The sequence below is a fragment of the Sturnus vulgaris genome, chromosome 1 (genome assembly GCF_052056855.1).
Source record: "Sturnus vulgaris isolate bStuVul1 chromosome 1, bStuVul1.hap1, whole genome shotgun sequence".
NCBI classification, from domain to species: Eukaryota; Metazoa; Chordata; class Aves; order Passeriformes; family Sturnidae; genus Sturnus; species Sturnus vulgaris.
Genome location: NC_142243.1, coordinates 102387935 through 102411335, shown reverse-complemented (window position 1 = coordinate 102411335; position 23401 = coordinate 102387935). Strand labels below are relative to the sequence as shown.

The 23401-nt window shown below is 35.5% G+C and overlaps 1 protein-coding gene across 1 annotated transcript in view; it reads right to left on the bottom strand.

Moving 5' to 3' along the window:
• The window catches only part of CDH19 (cadherin 19), a 112927-nt gene extending 89809 nt beyond the window's left edge, over positions 1-23118 (bottom strand). The window contains exon 1 of the mRNA XM_088172704.1: positions 22963-23118. The gene's annotated coding sequence lies outside the window, so the exon portion shown is untranslated. The remainder of the gene's footprint in view (positions 1-22962) is intronic.
• Positions 23119-23401: the final 283 nt, after the last annotated feature.

The window sequence follows — 23401 nt, the reverse complement described above, 5'->3', positions numbered from 1 at the left end:
GGATTACCACGATGAGCCACCCGAAGTATCAAAAAGAGTCTATGAGTATTCATTTTTTCAGAATTTGGCAAGCAACTAATGGATTTTAAAAGGCCATTGTCCCACTAAAAGGGACTTGAGCTGACTAAAACAGTCACCAAGTTGAGAATTTTGCATTTTATTTAGTACAAGCTGCAGCATAACTTGTTTAGAGCAACCAAAAATTTTAGTTTCAGGTTATAAAGGAAAATCTCCTGTCCTATCCTCATCTTAACCTAACTAAAAACCATATTAATATAGTAGATATGCTATGCTGCTTATTTAATGGTGTATACTTTGCCTCTTTGGAAGTACTCAGGAAAACAAGTTTAGGATCTGTGACAGCACAAGTGTATATAGGACTTAGAGAGAGTTGCATTTCGCAGAGCATAATTTTACCTAGAGGCATTTACTTAATGAAACTATTTATTTCAGACTCAGTATTCCTTGTCTTTATTGCTTCATAGGAATATACAGATTCTTGCAAATAATTAATATCAGTGAGCCCTGAGGAAAGAAGCAAAACTATCTAGAGTCTCCTTGACACTAAATCATTTCATGACTTTTGACAGTGACAACTTCCTTAGAGAAATTATGTTTCAGGATACTTTTTTTACGTATTTATTTCACATTCAAAATGACATTCATTCTACTTTTGCTGCAAAGGAACCTACACTTCCTGAGCATGCTGGTAGAATGTGAATCATATTCAAGGTTGATAACACACTTTGCTGTACAAAATACATGTCAACCAAAATAGAACTTAATAAAGTTCTTTCATCTAGCCTTCCTCCCAGCTATTCACCTTTAAACAGATGACTTTTAAATGCTCTGTAATTAATGTTAAGCTGGTCTAGTTAAAGCAAAGGAAGGGATCCTGACATGATCGATATCACAACACTCTATTCTCTAAAGCTGAATCAAATGACCTGTGAAAAGTACTTTCTATTTTTATAGCCTTACACCTTTATATCTGAAGACAGAGAGCAGAAAGTATAACCTGGATCTAAATTGAAATGGCCTGTCCATCAGTATCGAAAACTAAGATTCCCAACCTGAGTAGTTATTACAACCAGCAAAACAACTCAACAGATGAATCACTCAGACAATGCTAAAATGCAGAGATTGAAAGGAATGCATATAATATATTAAAATAAAATTGTTTGAAATTAGCTTCTACATTAATCTCTTACTCATGCTTACTAGAACACTGTACTACAGAGCTTACTGAGGTATGGGATCATAAGATGTTTCCACGTATATAATTATCTCATTGTTTTTACTAGAAATACAGCTAAAAGTGTTTTCCATTTTTTTTTCTCTTCGCCCCTCCCCCAACATTATATACTCTGAATGTATTGATTCTCTCAAGGAAAACCCAAGATATACGCCTTTACATGCAGAAATATTGTTTTTTATTCACTAGGGCGGATAACCAGGATAATTGTGCATGCAAAGGTAAAGGCTTGCATAAAGACAGGGCAGCAAATCTCTACTGAGATATTCTGGGGCAGGTCACCTTTCCAAGGGAAGAAATAACTCTCCTTTCACCCTCAATACACAGAGAGTCAAGGTTTCCCTTCTCTAATGCATGAGAAACACATCTGCCTGAACACAAGGTTTTTTTACTGATTTTTTGTAGAAAATCACAATAATGGTCATTAAGCTGACTCTCACAGAGAAGAGAAAAGTAAATCTGTAATTCTTTGTTCTGTATGTGCAGTGCAGCAGTCTTACGCTGTCCTGATAACAGTAGTCTGGCACAAAAACAGCCTAGTTTCCCTCTGGGCTTACAGTCAAACATTTTGTACAGGCTAACAATAGAAAATGATTTCATAGGCACAGGGTCTGCCCTGAGCTCACCCAGAGGCTTAAAGTCATTCACGCAAGCTCCCTCTTCCACTCTGTCCTTTCCCCCTTGTGCCCTTCATTGACATCCAGAACACAAACCATCCTGACTAAATTTGATATTTATATGAAGTTTTCTCTTGCCTAAAACTGACAGATTTTCAGTGCCTTTCAGTACCTCTCTGAAACTTCTTTACGAATAATTAGAATTCTGATGCCAAACATTACATATCATGAATTTGTATACTAGCATAAAAATTTGGTAGCTTCTTCAAAATATATTTTTTTTTGTGTGTACAAGAGCATTAAATGAGGTTTAGTCTTTGGATTGCAGCTGTAGGTTGTAGTGTCGGTGTTGGGTGCCATGAAGAACCCTCCTAAAACTTCAGTTCTCACCTGAGAACACCTGTACATGGATGCAATGGTGTGTCACACAGGTCCCACTTCTCAGACATGGCTGGGAGTTATTACTGAAAGAGATTGTCTTTCCTCACTTTAGGAAAAGTAAAATGAAAAGTGGGATTTTCCACCTATTAAAGCACTAGCCAAGGACTCAAGCTCTAGTTCTTCTAATGTGATACATGTTAGGAATTGCCCTGTTTATGTGCCAAAGAAGTGTTCTTCACTGCTCCCTAAATCTAGGAGCTGGGTATTGCCTGGTTGGAGTCATGGGGCCAGAGGGAGCTTCTCATGGATATCTTTAGGATCCAGAGAGCCACTCATTATATGCAGCAGGTTCATACATCCAAAGAAAAATATGAATCCTTTTCCATCATGGTCTCTTGCAAATTCGTTTCTCAGTTTTAATTTCATGCATCAGAACTGAGGAAGTAGTGCATGATGTATGTTTTATCCCATCAGGGGTGAAGTGAAAATCTCAAATGCCTAAAAAGAGGGCAATGCAAACCTTTTTGAGATTGGCTATCAGGTCCAATGGGGACCTAATAAAGCTTTTCATCAAAGTTTTTAGTTATTGGGGGGAGTGTTTCTATCCTCTGGGTGGGTTTAATATGCTTTTGTTTTAAGTCTGCCTATCCCAAGAATGGTGGATAACTCAGAAGTATGACAGCTTCTCCTTTAAGGAACAGCTTCAGCCTCCCAAAATAGTTCTGATTTTAGCATATAAGGGTATAACTTTTATAATTATATTTCATAGATGGTATTTTCTTCCCAATTTCTTTAGGTCTATATAAAAAAAAAAAAAAAAAGAGATATCTAGATGGGAACTGTGTCCCAATGTTGGACAGTTAGATGTTTCCTACCTGCTTTGGTAACCAAAACTGAAACCATAAGTAGATGTCTTAAATGTGTTTCTAACACAGATTTGAGATGAGTCTTAAAAAGTGGGTATGTTTTATCTCCTCAGGTTTATAGAAGAAACCTGTAGTGCTTAGCTGAAGACTTTGTACTCTCCCTTTATTTTTTCTTTATATTTTATTTAGGAAAAAAAAAAAGAATAAATGTAAACTTCAATAGCCCATTAACTTTTCCTTTTCCTTACATTTTAGCATGCTTTTTCAGTTTTCTCTCTTCGAATTTTACATATTTATTTAGCTTCACCTTCAAGAGAAGTGCTTAACATCAAGGGCAGAAATGAGTGAATTGGTGTTTGTAGTTTGTTTTGCATCCCAGTAGTTTTCCTCTAGTTTAATTATCCAGCATGTTTTCTGCATATACATATGGCCTTTTACACAGCACCAGTACAGTAATTCAAACACATTTGTAATATACTCCACAGCATTTTAAGTAACTACTTTTATTTATAGTCACTGTTGATGCTAAGTTTTTGGAATTACTGTGAAACAAAATGTTCTTATGTTTGGGGGTTTTTTTCTGAGCATTACTTGAAATTATGTCTATTTTCCACTCAAACTGGAACATCTAAATGTGCTTTCAGATAGGATGTCCCAGTTTCCTTCACTCACATTGCACATTATCAAGAGGCATCAGTGATGGGGACATAAAGTAGAAGGCGGAAACTCCACTGATTTTCTTTGTGGACTGAGAAACACTTTGTAAAGTTGTAGAATCACACTTATGGTACATCTTAGAGGGGAGAAGATTACGAGGAACGTGAAAAAGGAGGGATATATTTAGCTGTTCTTTATGACTATATGATACATATGGTGAAAAATATGGTGAATTCATATATTTTAATTCTAGTTACAATCAGAATATAACTTTCATTAGAATGCATATTATTTGTAAGTTTTGTTTAAGTTAGACTAAATTCTCAGGTGTGAATGGTACAAACTCAATACAAAGAAAACAAAATATGTCATGGATACAAATGAGCACCCTTGATTGAACACTGCAAAACTGCTGTGAGTGCTTTTGTGGACTTTGAATTCCATAAGTCAGGAGTTTTCTGGTTCTGCTTATGGACATTCTCTGCCTCTGCCTGAGGTACATAAGATAAGATCTTCCCGTAGGACTGTGATAATCCTTTGACACCAAAGTGCCCAGAATAGGTCTTGGAAGTAATGTTTGCCTTCCCCAGACACCTCCAGCAGCTCTGGCTGAAGATGAAATTCCTCCTTTATAATGAATATTTTTAAGAATTTGTGACAGGTGTGAGTATTACACATATGGGCATTTTGCTCATATTTGAAAGCAAAATGCTGTCAGATTATATGCCAGACTACAATAGAAGAACCAGAAAAAAAACCAATAAACATGAAAACACTCTTCCCTGACTTAATGGTCTCATTGCTCTGAAGTGTTCTGGGATACTTCTGAGATGATGCTCTTATGTGTCCTCTGCATTTTGTGGATTCTCTAAAAAAAAAGTTTTCTGTACTTATTAGAATCATACAATCACACAATGTTAAGAGGCTGAAATGAACTTCAAAGATCATGTAGTCTTAATCCCCCACTGTGGGCAGGGACATCTCCCATTAGACCAGGTTGCTCAAAGCCTTCTTCAGCCTGGTCTTGAACCACTGACAGGGTTGGGGCATCCACAGCTTCCCTGTGTCTAAACACCCTCAGAGTGAAAAATTTCTTCTTAATATCTAACCTAAATTTCCCCTTTTTAAATTTGTACCTTGTACCTTGTACTCCTTGTCTCATCACTACAGTTCCTGATGAAAAGCCCCTTCCTTCTTCCCTGTCATCTCCTTCAGATACTGGAAAGTTGCTGTGAGGTCTCCACACAATCTTCTCCTCTCTGGGTTGAACAGCCCCAACTTTCTCAGCCCACGATTGTAGGGGAGATGCTCCAGTTCTCTTACCAGCTTTGTGGCCCTCCTCCTGACTTGCTCCAGCAGTTCCATCTCCTTCTTAGGCTGAAGACACCAGAACTGGACAGATACTCCAGGTAGGGTCTCACAAGAGCAGATTAGAGGGGAAGAACCATTTCCTTCAACCCGTTGGCCACACTCCTTTGGATGTTGCCCAGGGTTCCATTGGCCTTCTGGGCTGTGAGTGCATTCTGCCAGCTCATGGTGGGTTTTTCATCAACCAACACACTCAAATCTTTCTTTACAGAGCTGCTCTCAATCACTTCTTTGCCCTTTTTTCTCTTGTCATCTTTTGTCTTATAATTCAACCAGATAATCATTCTCTGCCTTAAGAGGATAACTTCCTAAATGCAAGAAATCAGTAATTTTCTTTACTTTCCAAAACATTCTCTGTGAATTTGTAGATTTGACCCATTTTGTCTCTTTTCACCAGTAATGTGTTTCTGCCATTCTGTGTCCTACAAATTTTCAATGCTCAAGTTCTAGTCTCACAAATGCTATATTCCCTCTGAGACAGATAGTGTAATAATCCCTTTGAGAGCACACTGATTCCCAAAGGCATCACTGCTGCATGATGAGAACACAGGCCAGATGATCTTTTTGTTCCTAGTCCCAAAATGATTTGTTTCAGCTTCTCTTTGCCAATAGGAATTTCCTCACTTTCTGAACATTTCAATGATACAACAGGAAAAACACAAATGGATAGAACTTCACAGCCTGTATCTGATTTAATAGACTGTGCTGGCATATTGGTTTTTTTTTACTTTGCAGAGGAAGCTGAGGGTGATCTGAAGTTTTGATTGCTGGCTGCTTTGTTCTCTTAGGTGTTCGGGTTCCACGGAATTTGATGTCTCAAAGTATGGCATCAGGGACATATTTCTAGCTCATTTCTAGCCATCCAAACCACAAACTACGCAGCTATATATATATATTTTTCTTTTTATAAGAGTTTCGATTTATTTGTGTTTATCACAAAATCCACTAGCCAGAGGAAAGTTCATGCTAGAAATCAGCCTTAGTTTCCACCCTTACAATAACTAAACACTAAAATCCTTTCATCAATATGCTGTTGAACTCTGCCTCTGCAAGTCTTTAACATTAGACTAAGAACCAGTCTAAAATAAATTTTATAGCTCCACCAGATTTTATCTATGCTCATATACTGAAATACTATGTAAAAAATGTAAAATCTTAAGGTAGATACAAGAATTATGGGATAAAATCTGTCACCGGAAAAGGTTAAATTAGATGACCAAAAAAGTCCAATCCTATGACTGGAAATTGATTAAAGAAGAAGGATGCCTTGACATCTCTTTTCAACTTGGTCAGTCTTACCTTTGAAGAGAACTGTAAAAGAGACTGCAGAAGATGCACTCCACACCATCAAAATAATCCTTTATTTTGGGTCAATTTGAGCTTCTATTGAGATCGACCTTAAAGTAGATTTCCAACAAGAGTGAATAACTGAAATGCTAAGATAACATTACTAAAAATATGGTATCTATAAGAGGGAACATTTTAAATTCATCCAGCTTTCTTCTCCCTATTGATTTTTAACTAGCAACATTTTTAGTCCTCCCTGACTTCCATAAGTATCAGTTTTTAAGTTCCTGAACAGATATTTCTTTTCTCAGGAAAACATCAACATCACCATCTTCTTTGTGTGTATGTGTGCATGCATGTGTGCGTGTTCATTTGTGCCTAACAGTGGTTTCATGCAGCACTAATTTAAAATTAAATGCCTTTCTAAAGTAGAAATTGTGTATAAAAGAAAAAAAAATTAAAAAGTAATATATTTTTTTTCCTTAATTCTTCTACTATTGTTCTTTTTGTCATGAGGTATTGTTTTTTTCCCTATATTGAGGACAGAGGATCTCAGAAAGATTCCAAGCAGTCACTGAGATGCAGCAGACCTTTAGGGACTCAGACACTCTTAAACTTGAGGAAAGCAAAAAGTGAACACTGCCCTTCAAGAGAGTAAAATAAAAACACTTGGAAAATAGAAGAGAATCACAGAATCATAGATATTTTCTGGTTAGAAAAGACTTTAAGGTCACTGAGCTCAATCATTAACCCAACACTGCCAAGCCCACCATTAAACCATGTCCTCAGCTGTCACTTCTACATATATTTTAAAGGCTTATGGACGTTGGCCTTGGCATATCAATCCAGTCTGTTCAAATCCCTCTGCAGAGCCTTCCTACGCTCCATCTCAGCTCCATCAGGAAAGTCAGCACTCCCACCCAGTTTGGTGTGATCTGCAAACTGACTGAGGATGCACTCAGTCCCCTCATCCAGATTATAGATCCAAGATGTTACACAGGACCATGCTCAACACTGAGTCCAGGGGAAACTCACTCATGATCAGCCACCAGCTGAATAGAACTCCTTTCACCACTGCTCTCTGGGCCTGGCCAGACAGCTAGCTTTTTTACTTAGTAATTTTTTTTTACCCATGCTGTTTAGAGAGTGTAACATGGTTGGTTGGAAATCCAATCCTTGATAGTTATCATTCAGCTTCTACTGCTTCGATTCAAAATCCAAACATCTTAGCTCAAATAATGACACAAAGTAGATTAGAACAGCACTGTACACTCATATTCTTAAAGCAAAATACAAGATCACCCAAAGCTGATTTAGTATTTTTATCAAGATAAAACAAGTAGAAGGGAAAACCAAGAGAGTAACAGATGAAGTTACAACGTCAAAGGAGAATGAAAATCTGTTTCTTATATTACTAATTTGATTTGTATTCAGGATTTAGAATTAACTGATGAATATTTTTGTCACATCATCCATCATAGCCTGGCACTCGAGAGAAGGAAGATAGAAAAAATAAAAACCTACTTGTTACTGTAAACTAAAGAGCATGAACAACATCCATCAAAGACAGACAGATAGAAGATAAAAGTGTTTGCCAAAGCCAAGTGACCTATGCTGATTTTCTTTTAAACATTTATTAAAATGCTCTAAATGCAGATCCACTTTCCTTTGGTAAATATTTATTGGTATTCCTTTTGCCATGAACTGGAAACTGTGAACAGTGATAAATTAGTTGTAAAGGTCTGTAATTTTACTCTGGCTTTTAAAAACACGTTTACATCTTCTACTGAAGCGCTATTTTTTGTCTCTGATTAGCAGGGATGCATCCTATGTCAGCTGTTAAGTAAGATGCTCTTTCCATTTCTTTGCTGAAAGAGTCACAGAACAAGGCATAGGCTGATAGTGGAGGACAGATACTGCACAAGGGACCTGCTACAAAATTAGCTGCTGCCAGTGGAAGTGTTTTCATTGATTCAGTAGGCTTTAGATTAAGCTAGAGATCAACTCCTTTGTACCCTCAAACCATAAATATTCGACCCTTTACTTGTACAGAAATATACGCCTTTTTTTTCTTAAGAGGTGTTCTGAATGCCAATCTGTTTCCAAACTGGAGCTAATATGAAATCGTACCCTGAGATTGGGCAGTATCAAAACATATATGAGAATGACCTGTCTCTTAGATAAAATTGCAAGGTATAACATTCCTGATAGCAGTGCTACTGGGCCTGAGACAGCAAGTGCAAGTATGGTGTAAGAGTGTAAACACTGTGCTCTGACACATAACACACAGTTGTTTCCTTTGTTTTCCCCTAACAAAGGAAAACCAAATGTGCACAAAACAAAATTCAAAGGGTCTTACTGAGAGGCAATTCAAGTAGCTCTACCCAGCCATTGTGCCAAAAAGCTGAGGATAGCTCAAAAAGAGGAGCTCTTTTGACTACATACAAAAAAAGAGAGAATGTGTTTGTGGAACTTAACAATTGAAACAGAGATGAAAAATAATTAGGAGATTTGAGGAGGGTGAATAGAAGTCAAAAAAACTGTCATGAACTTAGCCCATGCTCATGGTAATGAAAAGCAGAAGGACTATGTGAAAACAAAAATGAAGACATTTGACAGAAAATTATATTCATTGCAATCTAGAGAAATGCACCTAGCAGGGAGGAAAGCAAATCCATAAAAATTAATAGCTTTAGAATTCGTTTTAATCTAAGAGGAATAAGATCCATAGATACATAGATGTATCAACACAGGCAGCATATCAGACTTGGTTTCTCAATGCAAATAAGTGTTCAGAAAAGCTAACAAATTTTTATTTAATTGTGAGAGGATAGAGAATAATATGAGAAAGCGTGTTAGCAAAAGTTGACAGACATTTTCAGGACGGGACCGATTTGTACTACATTATCCAAGTTCTGTGTCAGCAAAGCTCTATTGAATCCTAGCTACCACGAAGTACAGATAGACAGTCAGCTGCATCACATTTTGTTTGCAGCAAAGAGTTCAACTCTCAGCAAAAACATGTTGGTTGCTGCCATAGTATTCTCTGTAAGAGACTCCTACCTCTGCAGCTGTTTGCTTTACCAGGTCAAAAATCTCTTCAGCTTCTTCATAGACTACAACACATGGGCCCTGGGAGAAACTTCAAGATCCTTGTTTCTGCACTGGGCCCTCAGGGCTGTGCTAAGATGGATTTTCATGTCTTAACCTCATTTAACTTTGGGCATCTGATTTAGAAGCCAACAGACTCTTAGATTCTTTGCTGAATGTCGAATCATTCTTCAAAAAAAACCTGGTAATAAATTGAAAAGCAAAATTTAATTTTCATTTTTTTAAGGTAGGTTTATAAAATCTGACCATAAGCTAGGCTTTTATGTGGCAATACCACATCAAATTTACCTGTTATCCCTTCCAAACTATCATAACCTAGTAGTGCAGTTGTGTAGAAACCTGAGATGACTTAAGAGCTTTCTACCTTCAAATGGAAAAGAGCAATATTCTCCTCTACCTCTGCTGCTTCCCCATTTCTTACTGTACAACCTTTCCCAATCTTGAGCCACCAAAACATTGTCTGTGCAGTAAATCAAGTCAATAAACTAAATCTGTCTAGAAAAAACCCCAACGACAAACAACAAAGCACAACCCACCCCCAGCAAAAACAAGAGAGTATTTTTGTATTGTTATGACAGGTAAAATAGGTTTATCAACCCACTGCTTTCACAGACTCTAGCATACATTTACCTTCAAAAGCAGAAAATTTTCTCAGTGGACACAAGAGAAGTGAGATTTCTGCACAGAGATGAATGCAAATATGAAGTAGGAAAGAAAGAGTTGGAGAAGAGAGAGAGGAATGATTGGATCAGGAAGAAGATGGAGATACCTCAATACCTTGAAGCAGCAATTTTGTCTCATTCAGCTACATCCAAAGAAAGAATTAAATCTTATTTTATGTCATATGTGTTTTCTTCCACTTTCAGTTTTAAATGTGCTGTAATTTTGATTTAATTGCACAAAAATAACATATCATAATTACCATTTAAGTTCCCATTTCCCAATTTTCAACACTTATCTACCAATAGAAGGAAGTCTGAATTGTGCTTATGCTTAGTCATTAATTCAAAACAGAAGTTAAGTATAAATAATTCCTCTGCCTCCTAGGATGGATGGCATTTGCTGGTTTTCTTGAAAATGGAGCTTTATTTTATTTGTGCTGCTGGTGTTAGAGGAACTACATTGCAGTAAAAGATTCCTAACCCAACAAGACTGACACAGAGATAAGTCTGTATCAAACATATTCATATGTCAATAAAAGAAATATTCTATTTTTATCTGCCTAAACATTCTTCCATTCTCTATGTAAGATTTGTTTTGTTCATTTCCCTTGCAAATCTAAAACATAAACAGTAAAAAACTCCAAATGCCTCTTTTCCTGCTGAAGTGTAAACAAGAGCTTTAGCTTTCATTTAGGTCTTCATTCATATTCAAAGCAAGAGACTTCTCCCTAGAACTAATAAGTACCCTAAGTTCCAGCTAGACTGCCAGTGTGTTATTCTGGGTTCAAAATCAAGAGCTCAGCTGTTATGTGCTGACATTGTGAACACTGAGCAGTGACTTTGCAAAGGAGTTTGCTTAAGTGTTGATAAACGGAGTCAGCATCAGAGTGAAAATAAACTAAGAGCTTGGATAAAGAACTGACCTCAGGATCACCCTAAACTCTATCAGGGCCTCAGCAGGGCATTGCAATAGTAGATAACCAGTGGAAAACTTCACCAAAATGCCTTAGTATAGACTTAAGAAAGAAAATTATATTTTAGAAGGCCTTAATTTTCAGTTTCTTTGCTGAAGTTCCGAATGAATTCTAGTTCAGATGATAAAATTCCTGATGCACAATTGCCTCCCTGGAAAAGATCTGCAGGAAAAGCTCCAGGAAAAGAGATATTGCAGTGAGTTTCACAAATGTTATGGAAGAAATACTGAACTTCGAAATAGTAACTATCTCTTGATTTGAGTTAAATAAGCGTCAATGAACTACAGATTTAAATATTTTCCCATACTGGAGCCAGGTGGAATTTTCAGTCAAACAAAATTAAGTTTCTGTAAAAAATGGCAAAATTATTTTTAAAAAAACTAGCAATGAGTTCTTATATTGCATATAACTAGCAAACTCTTGTGTATTCTCTCCATAGAAAGATAAAAATCTGTAAATCTGTGTATGATGGAAAAGAGATATCAATCATTTCATATTTTTTTATTTTTTTTTTTTTTCTGAGTTCATTGTGTAGTTAAAAAAGTAGGTCTACGGGAATATAACCAAGAAAATATGTCCTCCTTTAAAACGTTATGCATGTTTGGTCAAAACATAAAATGCACCTGCATAAATAGAGAACATTCTTCAAATTTCAAAAGTTCAATCAAAAGCTTTTCAGTTTGTGAACGAAACTGATAGCTGTTGGTGACAAATTTTGAATCTGAAGAATATTTTCTAGCATTAAGGATCAAAGAATAAATAGAAAATTAGGGCAGGGCTTCTATTAAAAAAAATAATAAAGACATAGAATAAGGTTCAAGGTTCAAGAACAGAGTATAAATTAGTTCAAGAGATTCCTAAGGTATAATTGTTTCTCAACAAGGAAGAAATTGATGGATATGATGAAAAGGTGAGAAGTTGAATTGTGGGAATAAGATAAACCTAGGGAAAAAAAATACACATGCTGAGTTGCGTGCACGCTTTGTAGTTCAAAAGTGTTTCATGTTCACTAACCTCTGATAGAATTCTTTATCAGTTTGATTTGATTGTACTTCAGGGTGCACTGTGGCAGACTTTTGCCACAGCTGCCCATTGCTTCAGCAAGAGCTGTTAGCTAGAAAGTGCAATGCTGTCTTTAATTATTTCTCTTGAAATGTGAAGCCCTATTGTATGTATTGTGTATTATTTTTAAATAAGATTCAAGCTTTTGAGAAAGCCATATGTGGCCAAGTTTTCTGAGGCAGTCCTAGGTTTTTGTATGCTATTTTAGGGAATGTGTTCTCTTTTTCTCTTTCACAGGAAGATAAATGTGACTTGGTTGTCATTTTGTCAGTCAGGCTGCCCAGGATTTTGCAATTGTTACATGTTTGTTCAAGTCATATCATCACCCTGGTAAATACTGTTGCACAGTCCATTTTCACCATCTGAGCTGTGACAGTTACTGTTTGAAGACAAAGTTGCAGGTTTGCCCAAAGATTTGGTAACCTGGAATGATAATAATAAAAGAAAAAATGATGACAACTCCTTCTTGCTGTTCTAAAAGAATAGGTGAGTGGTGGAAGTGTATACATGATCCTTTCTCTTGTGTCTACAGGTCCTTTCTCTTCTTACTTCCTTCACTTCTTGAAAGGCAAGTGTGGTTCATCTGACTTCTTTCGGTGGGCTCCAGTGCTTTAACCAGGTCCTCTTTACACTGGCAGGAGCCACAACACAGTATACCAAATTACAAAGTTAGTAGTCTTTATATATAATGTTGAAAAGCACAGGGTTTTTGTTTTTGTTTTTGTTTTTTTTTCCTTTTGAAATATTCTTTGTTTCCTAAGCTTACTGCCATGTTGTTTTCATCTGGAACAGCATTAGACCCATAAGAATGTCATTTGCCTCTAATTATATAGTCTGTATTGTCTGATTTCAATTGACGTGCATTCTGTGAGGGTATTCACACATGCTTAGACTTAGAGACTTTTAGTTCTTTTCAATTACAGAATTAAGAAAGGCCACAGCTAAAATCAGGAGAGAAATTGGGCAAAGGATAAAAGGGAACATTGTTTGTCTCTATCTCTACTCTTTCACTCAATTTCTGCTGCTTTATCTATATCCCAGTCCATGCTCAGGCATTATGTTACATGAAAAAAATGAATATCTGAGTCTGGGAAAGTAAAAGCTTGATTTTTGTTTGTTGCTTTGCCTATTTGTTTGAACAACAGGATGCCAAGGTTTATTAATCATCCCTCTGTTTTGAATCTATTCAGTCTGGTTATCATATGAACTTCCTTTTCTGAAAAGAACTTTTTAATATATTTTGTGAGGTCTCACTTGAAACAGAGAAGAAAACACTCTTCTCAGACTGGATTTGTATTCACTCCATACTGAGCACTGTGGCTGTGATCCAGCAAAGCATTTAAGGTTAGTTTATCTTTAAGCATAATCCCATTGAAGTTAGTGGCATGATCCATGTACTTAAATTTAAACACGTAGTTGAGTGCTGTGCTGGATCACAGCCAGAGCACTCAGTACCTTACAGGATTGAACACTCTCTTTTCCATGACACTGGCCTAAGGCAAGATATATAGACACATGTGAATATATGTTCCTCATAGTATAGAGGTTAAACACAGTATTATTATCAGGTTCTTTCATATTCCATTCAATAGAAGATATTCTCATATTCTCCAGTTTCTTAAAACTCTTGCCAGTTGTACTGAAAGTAAAAACATTACAATTCCAAAAGAGTCTAACCTAGACTGTCACTTTCTCTTTTTTGATCATGCTGAATGTTATAGCTCAGGAGATTTAGGTCAAGTTGGTGTTCTGAATGAAGGTAATTTGCTAACACACATTTAAATCCCTGCAATGTTCTGCTGACAAAGGCTAACATAATGTGCAACAGATTCAACACCTCTCCAGTGGTGGTATGTGTTTTAAATGAAAGTGTTTTTTACAGTTTGGACTAACTTGAGCCATTTGGGGCTGATTGAATGTCAAGTGCTCCAGGCAGCTGAAGTTAAATGTTTCTATACAAATTTGTTTAAGGCTGGTTTAAGTCAGACATTTTGTTCCTGTTAAAATGTGGGGATATCTTGGACATTTGTACACAATAAAATATACAATCCACTCTAGAAACACTTGTGCATATAAATAAAATTATATTGTTACTGAAAACAATTTTTTTTATTGGCTGCATCTCAGCATATTTAAAGGTGTTTTCAAATCCGAATAAAGTGAGTAAGTTTGGACGTAAACATGGATTCACTTGAAAGGTGTTTTTCTTCTCATCCTTCTTAATGTTTTCTTTATTTCCCACTCTTAAGCACCCTTTTACAATTCAAAGTCCATATTCCTTATCTGAATATTGGTCAATCAGACTTTGTATCTTTACAGACAAATGATACATTCCAAGTATTATTTGCTTGATTATAAAGCCTGGTTTGATGGGATACAATCACTTTTCTGTTCTCAATGACCCACTGAATGATGACATTACTCAGAATTCCATTTAGATGATGCAAATGACCTAATCAACTTATCTTCTGTCATGGCAGTAACTGAACTCAAATGTCAAAGAAAACTTAGTAAACAAAATCTTCCTTTTATATAACTGAAATTATGCTATGGGAAACTTATGAATATTAGCTATGGAAATTGTTTTGTTTCTTTCATTTGCATGACATAGGTGTCATCCATTCTCTTTAACACACTCAGGATTTTGCATTCTAAACAAAGAAAGAAAAAATGCAGAACAAATGAATAAAATTACATTATATGAACACTACATCTCGGTGATTTTACTTCATTTTCCATAAAAAACTATAAACAACGTTTTAATTCCATTTTTGCACCGTTTTCAATGAAGCAAATATTACTCTTCTGTATTTTCAAATACTGATCATAGTTACTCTATTTCCTCTGTTTCTTTTTCTACCATTGAAAAATGCCCGAGTTATGCAAGCTATGAAATTGTACTAGTAGAAAAACCACAGTAGCTCAAGGTTATTTGTAGAAATCCTATGACACGGGTCACACAGATACATCAAAATTAAACTGTATATCTTAATAGCAGTCTAGTTTCAACAGCACTGAAATTTCTGGGAAACACCTACTTCTTTTTGCTTTGGAGGCCTAGGATCTGAGTTTGCTAAGTTAGTTGCTTTATCCAATGTTCAAGGTATCTAATGAAAAACAGATTAATATTTACATGGCCTGCTCTCATGTCTTGGTTGCAACATGTGCTTCCAAAAAATTGTCACCTGCAAAGATGGACATAGCCTTCCTGATTGCCTCAGACACACACAGGAGCTTTTGCAAAAGCAAATGTTTGAAACTCCAATCCAATCCTTGCTTGCACATTAATTTGGCAACATCATGGTAAAAATCTTGATAGTAATGTCAAAATGCTGCCAACTCGTTTTCCAACTATTTTACTTCTTTCTCAATATCATACTTAGTTAACTGTAAAATGATATTTGATTGTTTTGAGGGAGTTCTTATGCTGAAGAAATGTTAATTACAGTCTTTCAGCAAGAGTGAGAATTGAAAGTAGCTATCAATGGTAATGGTGGTTTATTACAAGTGATCCCACCTTCTAGGTTGTCTGTTCTTTTGATTTTAGGCAGAGGACATAATGATCTTTCCATAATAAGATTATGTTCCTGAGGTATTACATGTCTTCCTTTAAACTGAAGATCAAGACTGAAGTTTGATGGCCTGCAATAAAAATGATATTTTACATTCCTTGAGAGAAATCAAGAGCATTTTACCTATTACATTTAAAACATGGGCGTGGTAAATAATTTTCTTCTTTTTTTCTGGATATTAAGCATACACACATCAGCATCTGTAAGAAATGTTATAGATTTGTAATGAGAATATTCATCATTTGTCTGTGGCTCAGTGATGCAGTACTCTCTTCATATCAATGAAAATAAGGTTATTCATACTTAAGCAGTGTCAGCCCACAGGGAGATTCTTATGGACGTCACATTGTCAACTACACCTAAATATATGAATCTAACATGGAGATAGAAATTTCAAATTTGAATTTTTTGAATCACTTTGATGAACCATTTAGGGACTAGTGTGAAGGTTTGACTCCTAAGTTCATCACAGTTTGGAACTTTCTTCAAGAATTAAGATCACAGCAATTAGAGGACTAAATAGTGAATATGATAACCCAAATAAAATTTGAAGTAGAACTATATTGTCTTTGACTTTTTTACATCTCAGTTGTGATGTCTAAACTCCATTTTTCATACCGTTATAAAAATCAAATAATAAATACTGAAGGATGAATATACTGATGGATTATTTTTCGTCCAATATCTATCTCAAAAAAACGTATATGAAAAATATTTTTTATGCTCTGGAATTAATCCATAATTTTAGAATATACTTACTTAAGAACTGTATTTGTACCTTTGATCTGACATATCATCCATTTACAGTTGTCTGTCCAGTTTATTAATTTCTACTTATAGTCAGCACTCAAATTTATAAAGCACTTTTAAAATCTAAATATATTTATACATACATATATGAAATAATATATATCTTTAATATAAAATGTCACCCAGAAACATTCTGAAAAATTCAAAGCATGATAAAATCTATTAAAAACAATTAACTTAAAATACATAAGACAATTTAAAGATTGATGTCAACCTCATAATTGTTTCATCTGTGGTTTTCGAACATATTATTATTATTTACTGCCTCTTTTTTTTCTCTCAACTTTATCTGAAATAGGAGCAATTAAATTTAAAATTCCAGTGGCCCTACCATAACATTAATGGGAACAAGATAATAAATGTCTTACAATAGCCAAGGCAAGTCATCAACATTGTTTTACTGCAGCTTGATGTATTTTACCATGACGACTATTGTGTTTCACACACATAAAGCTCTATTGACTATCAATCTCACATGTATCAAAATTTTGCTTCGCCTTTTTCTTCTTCTGTAATACTCCCTGCCTTCAATTGAATATTGTTATTCCTTGGTACTATGTTTTTTTTAAAAAGTAGTAAAATTTTCAAATCCTTGAGCTCAAAAAGAACAAATAAGTTAGTTTTCATATTTACAGGAAATTATAGTTGGATTTTAAACAACTTCATTTATCATGAGTGTTTGGACTCCATCTGTCATCATTTTCGGTTATTCACTTCATATTCACAAATTAAAAGGAGGGGACACTGAGTGTATAAAGTTTTCCTTACTGAAACAATCAAATATAAGTGTCCTTAAGACTATTCTCTTCCCTGGATTTGGTAAGTTAATGGTGTGTGACAAATTAAATCCTGATGAGACAAATTGTCCATCCAATGTAACAGAGACCACACAAACCAAGAGCTCCTCTGAAATCCAGAATCTAAGAAAACTTGCAGTAAGAATCTGTTTTATTCATTATTAAGGTCTGTCCTGGATATTTCAAACCTTGACATATCACTTTTTTGTTTAACCTAGGGATTTTGCTTTTGTGTTTTCTGATGAACTTCATGAATTTTATGGAAAAAGACCCGTCAAATCCCATGATGATTATATCTATTTTTCTTGTAGCTTAATGAGAGAAGCTTAGATAATATTATTAGCTCAAAAAATTAAATTTAAAAAAATTAAACAAGTTGGGAGGAGTGGGCGCACCTTTCTTTCCCCTATGACATCACAAGTACAAACACTGTTTTTGTGTGTGAGTAGGGCTGATAAAACTAAAGAATATGAGCAGATATCCCATATATACACACATAGACTCAGTGTTTAGAAAAACAAACAAAAACCATTCTCCCTAAACATTATCCCACAGAACACAACAGAAGTGTTGTATGTATTTCAATAAAGCAGTATGTATTTCAGTAAAGGAGATATTTCAAGAAATTTGGCCTGCTAGTTATCTGGGATAAGATGCTTTGCCCTATAACGACATCTTTCAGTTCTTCTCTGCTTTTTTTTCTTTTATTGGATATCTCACATCCCTTCCATGGATGGGATGATGACCCTTCTATGAGCCTATCAATTTAGAATAAGCTAGTAAGATCTGAAAATTGCATACCAGGAAATGGAATATGCAAACATTATTTCCAAGAAGAAAGCCACTCTAATACAGAAATATGATTTCACAGTAATCCTCAATTGATGACTGAAAGTTAACAGAGTTAAATACTTCAAACTGTTTCAGTTAAGATTTGTTGTCATTGTCTAAAAGGAAAATCACCATTTGTTATTTTGTTTATATGTGGAAAGGTATAATCACACAAGGCCTACAGCTTATGTTTGTTTAAGCAGCTTTTCATTTCTCTGTTGCAGCACAGAGACAGGGTATAGCAGTGGAAGAAGGGTAATATTGCACTGGAAATGTCAGATTTGAAGAAAAGGCCTGAATAGTTCTGTTTTGCTTTGCTTTTCTGTTTGAGTGTTTCCTTTTTTAAAAAATAACTTAAGAGAGTTATCATTAATGTTTTAATGAAAATCCCCAACGAGCTTCTCTATGCTCCTTGTTATCCTCCACTGATATGGATGTACTCACGAACTTTTGTAAATGTAGTCAATTATATTAAAGAAATACTGGACTTCACTTTACTGACTTATACTATCAAAAAGTGATCTTCAACGTCCTGGATAGATAACTGAGCAGCAGAATAACAGCGACAGCCAAACTTAATGAAAGACAGTCTTACCTTACCTGAGAGTTTTCCTCTTCTCTCATTTCACTAGGTTATCTTCAGTTATACTCAAATAAATAAGTTGCACAAGTATAAGATCTTATTTTTAATAAATCATTGAAATAATTGTAAAACTTTCCCTATGAAGTTGGTAAAAATGCATTTAATATTTATATTTTTGTGTATATTTCACATGCTTCAATATCTCCTTTAGACCTGCACTGGTGTATTAATTCTGGTTTTTCGTATAAGGAAGTCTTGAAAAAATGGATTTATAACCAGAAAAAAAGCAAAATCACCAGAAAACCATTGCATACACAAATCTTCATAATGGGCTTAATTTTTCAAGTACACCGAAAACAAAAGTAACAGATCTCTAATCTATTCTAATTCTTGGCATGAGGGCTTCTTTATTCGTGGATCATTGATCTGACAGACTGAAAAGGCAATGAATTCTTTTTCTTTAAGTGACTTACATCAGTCTATTGTGAGGGAAATAGACAAAGTGTTCAGATTTGTGTGCACTGGCATCAGATTCAACTCTTCTAATTTCTACTTTTGTCTTCTCAAGGAAGACTGGGACTATATCCCATCCACTGCGTGCACTGTTGCTGGATGAGTTGTTCATAAAAGCACTTGTAAAAGCAGTTGTATGATCTTTGTGTACTGTAATATACTAAAGTTACTAGGCAAATAAGCTTTACATTGGGACAACTAAGCCATCTTATCCTTTAACAAATTGATAAAGAGGAACGTTGGTGTTTCTTTACACTCCTGAAGAGGCACAAGGAATGAATATTTGTAGCTATTATGTCTGTCATAAAGAAGTAAATTGAGTCATCCAATGCAAGATTAAGCACAGCTGGGCAGGTAGTGTGAAGAAAAACACGTTTTCAAACTCAGCTTGCTTCCAGGGAACAGATATCTCTGGGTTCAGAATATGGAAGACAACTATTAGACTATGAAACATAAGTTTCATTGATTATCCTGTTAGATTTGCAATTTCATAGCACAGTCCACAGGAAAATATCCAAACCTTTCCCACCCCATCCTGTCTGTATGCACACAGATTTCATCCTTCACACCATAAAACTTTCACTCATTGTTTCATTTTCTTTAGGATATCGTAAACAATTACTATGGTGATGTGGACTTTGTACCACCATTGTGGAAGAAAAAGAGTTAAATGTATCCCAGACTTTAAAAAATCTGCAAACAAAGCTCTGCAGAATGCAAGGATAAAAATATGATTCCACTGTAAGGAATAGAAAGACCAGACATGGATACTGATTACCCTTCCCAGCTTCTTTCATGCTCTTTTTTTCTGGGGAAAGGAGGAGATTTTACTCCTTTCTTTTACATTTTAAAACATGACCCTTCTTGCAGCAGGCCAGGTTAGGAGAAGTAATTGGACCCAGCCGTCTATCGTGTCATGACCCAAACCCAGAATGCAAAGTCTCTTTGTTTAGTCAGCCCTACTACTGCTGAAGGGATAGAAGGGAAGGGGTAAATACATGACCCTCTTCTCAATCTTAGCATGCATTAGAAGAGCAAAAATTATTGTAAAACTAGTGTGACATTTTGCACAGAGGCCTATAATTATTGATAGAAATGGAACAGAAAACTCGTGCTTCTATTTGTGGTTTCTCAGGACTGAAAGAAAATTCATTAATCATTCAGTACCATAGTCTGCTGGTATATCACGCCTTCCATTGATCAAATGGATCTATGATTAATCGTGTTAATTGATTTTGTTGCTTAAATCCAAACTACTTTGGCCATAGAATAATTTTAAGCTCTAGAACTAATTCTGAGAGAATGAATAGGGCTAAAAAAATACATTATCTTCTGATGATTAATACTGTTCTTCCAGTGACCAGCCAAATTGCTTTCTGACCAGTTTGTACCCATTTAATTTTGTTTTGAACTGAATATAGTGATAATGATCAAGGAAGGCATGACATGACTTTTAACATTTTCTGTGTTCATATTGTGAAGTAGAACTACAAAAAAAAGTCTATCAAAATAAATGGGAAATTTTTTGCTTAATTTATTCAATTTTCCTAGCTCTAAACCATTAAAAAAAAAAGTATATACATATGGTCTCCCCAGCCCTTAAGATTTCTGAATTAAATGAAAATAAAAATGAAGCATAAAAGATAATAACTTGTTAATCTTCAGCATTTTTAATCTCATCACTGAATAATTAATTTTTATATTCATATATTTTTTTCCCTAAAATGAAATAAATTCCAAAATGGAAGGTCATTTCAATCAAATAACCACAAATTGGACAAGCAACTCAAACTTTAAAATTTTAATGCATAATACTTTAATAAATCAAAAGTCGTTTTTCCCTTCCTATGTAAGAAAAAGCAATTTGTGAATACTTCCGTTTCTTCACTTATTCATATTGCTTTTAAATTTTTTTAAATTAAAATTTCATTAGAACATTCCCCTGTATCTGTCAACAATTGTCTAAAGAGAAACAATTTTTAAAGAAAACATTTTAGCATCAATAGCAAATTAAAACAAGCAATTTTTGAAGGTTTTGAAATCTGTATGTTCTCATAGTTGCTGGATCGTACCACTTCAAGTGGATCTACAATCACCTACACTGGGGTGAGTTTAAAATGTCCTCAGTAACTCCTGAATCAGTGTCAGTGAGTCACATTTTAATACTCAACACTATTTGGTTCTGAACCTAAGAGCTGAGTGGATAAAAGTCTATGATTTCTTTTAAAAACTCTCCTATTATTGCTGGAAGTAGATCAGAGCCTGGTATAACATATTGCAAATTCTTTGATTTCTGCTTTCAAACGCCAGTGTTTCTGAGAAAATTATGCTCATTCTATTAAATATGTGCCACACCGTAGTCACCATAGACTGTAATTTTTATATTTCCCCATAAATAGGATCTGACATAATGCAGAGCCAAAATTCAAAGTGTTCTTTATCTTCCAGATCTTACACAGGCTGCTGAGCTTATAAGTCAGGATTTGAAGGTGATTTCAAAACCAGATATTGAAGAATAGATAGAGCCAAGATTCATAATTGAAAGATAATGACTGAGGCATTCATCTGTGAAGTTTATGCGTGTTTTCAATTAGTGGCAAATGTTCTTTACACAATTTAATAGAGAGACAGGTTAGACGGGTGTCATGGTTTAACCCCAGCTTAGAATGAGGCCCCACACAGCCACTCACTCACTCTCCCCCACCCAGACCAGTGGAAGCAGGAAGAGAATCGGAAGGATGAGAGCTGGAAAACTCAAGGGCTGAGATGAAGACAATTTAACAGGGAATGCAAAGCCAAGCACACAAGCAAACCAAAACAAGAAATTAATTCCCTGTTTCCCATGGGCAGGCAGGTGTCCAGCCATCCCCAGGACAGCAGGGCCCCATCACCTGACTTGGGAAGACAAACACCATCATTCCAAACCTCACCTCCTTCCTCCTTATTCCCACACTTTATGTACAGAATATGATGTCATATGTTCTGGAATATCCCCTGGGTCAGTTTTGGTTATTTGTCCTGACTGTGTCTCCTCCCAACTTCCTCACCAGTGTGGCAATACAAAAATCAGAAAGGACTCTGGCTCTGTGCAATCCCTGCTCAGCAATAACAAAAACATCTCTGTATTACCAACCTCCTGTTCAGCACAAATCTAAAACACAGACCCATACCAGTCACTGTGAAGAAAATTAAATCTACTTCAGCTAAAACCAGGAAATCTAGAGAAAACTGTACAATTTCAAACAATAGAGATGTTCTTTAGGACAACTCAGATATTTTGAAACTGGGGAAAAAACCCATAAAAAATTCAAGTGAAAGGAGGAAAACTAGGAACCTGTTATCCATTATGGGGGAGTAAGAGTAGGCATATTGAATCACAGAACCCCTTTTAGGTTGCACCCTGCTTTCTCAGAAGAGCTGAGCACCTTTTCAAGACCTCTTTTAGATGCCCTTGATCACATCTATACTTCTATAAACTCATTCTAGGCACAAAGAAATAAAGGTTTTGCTGCTGTCATGACCATGATTCTGTCTTGAAACAGAGCACGCAAACAAACAAGTCCCAAGTTTAAGAAAGTAGGAAGACAGCTGTGTAAAGGAAAAATAAATGCTGTACCTGCTATCTTCATTTAATGGGTTGCCTCTCTCTGTGAAGGAATTCCTCCTAGATACCCTTTTCTCTGCTTGGCTGTGTCTCAGCATTCACTCATGTTGTACATCATTTATCAGTACCAGCTCTGGGAGATAACCAGCATCTGTGAGATGCATAGTATGTTTGGATGAAAGCTGTCCCTGTTGCCTTTAACAATGCCAATTGTTCTACATCCCCAGTGCTCTGCACTTGTCTTTGGTGGTTAGAAGCAGCATTCCCAGCTGCAATGGAAAAGGGTTTTGAATAAATATTAGGCAGACAGCAAACATGCTATATATAAGTTTTGCATGAATGGTATTTTCAACTGTAACAGCAGGTTTTAAAATTTTTATGAGTGTCTAAATTAGGAGTCTACTTTCTTAATTTTCAGAAGGTGTCTAAGAAAAAAACATTATTGTCCTAT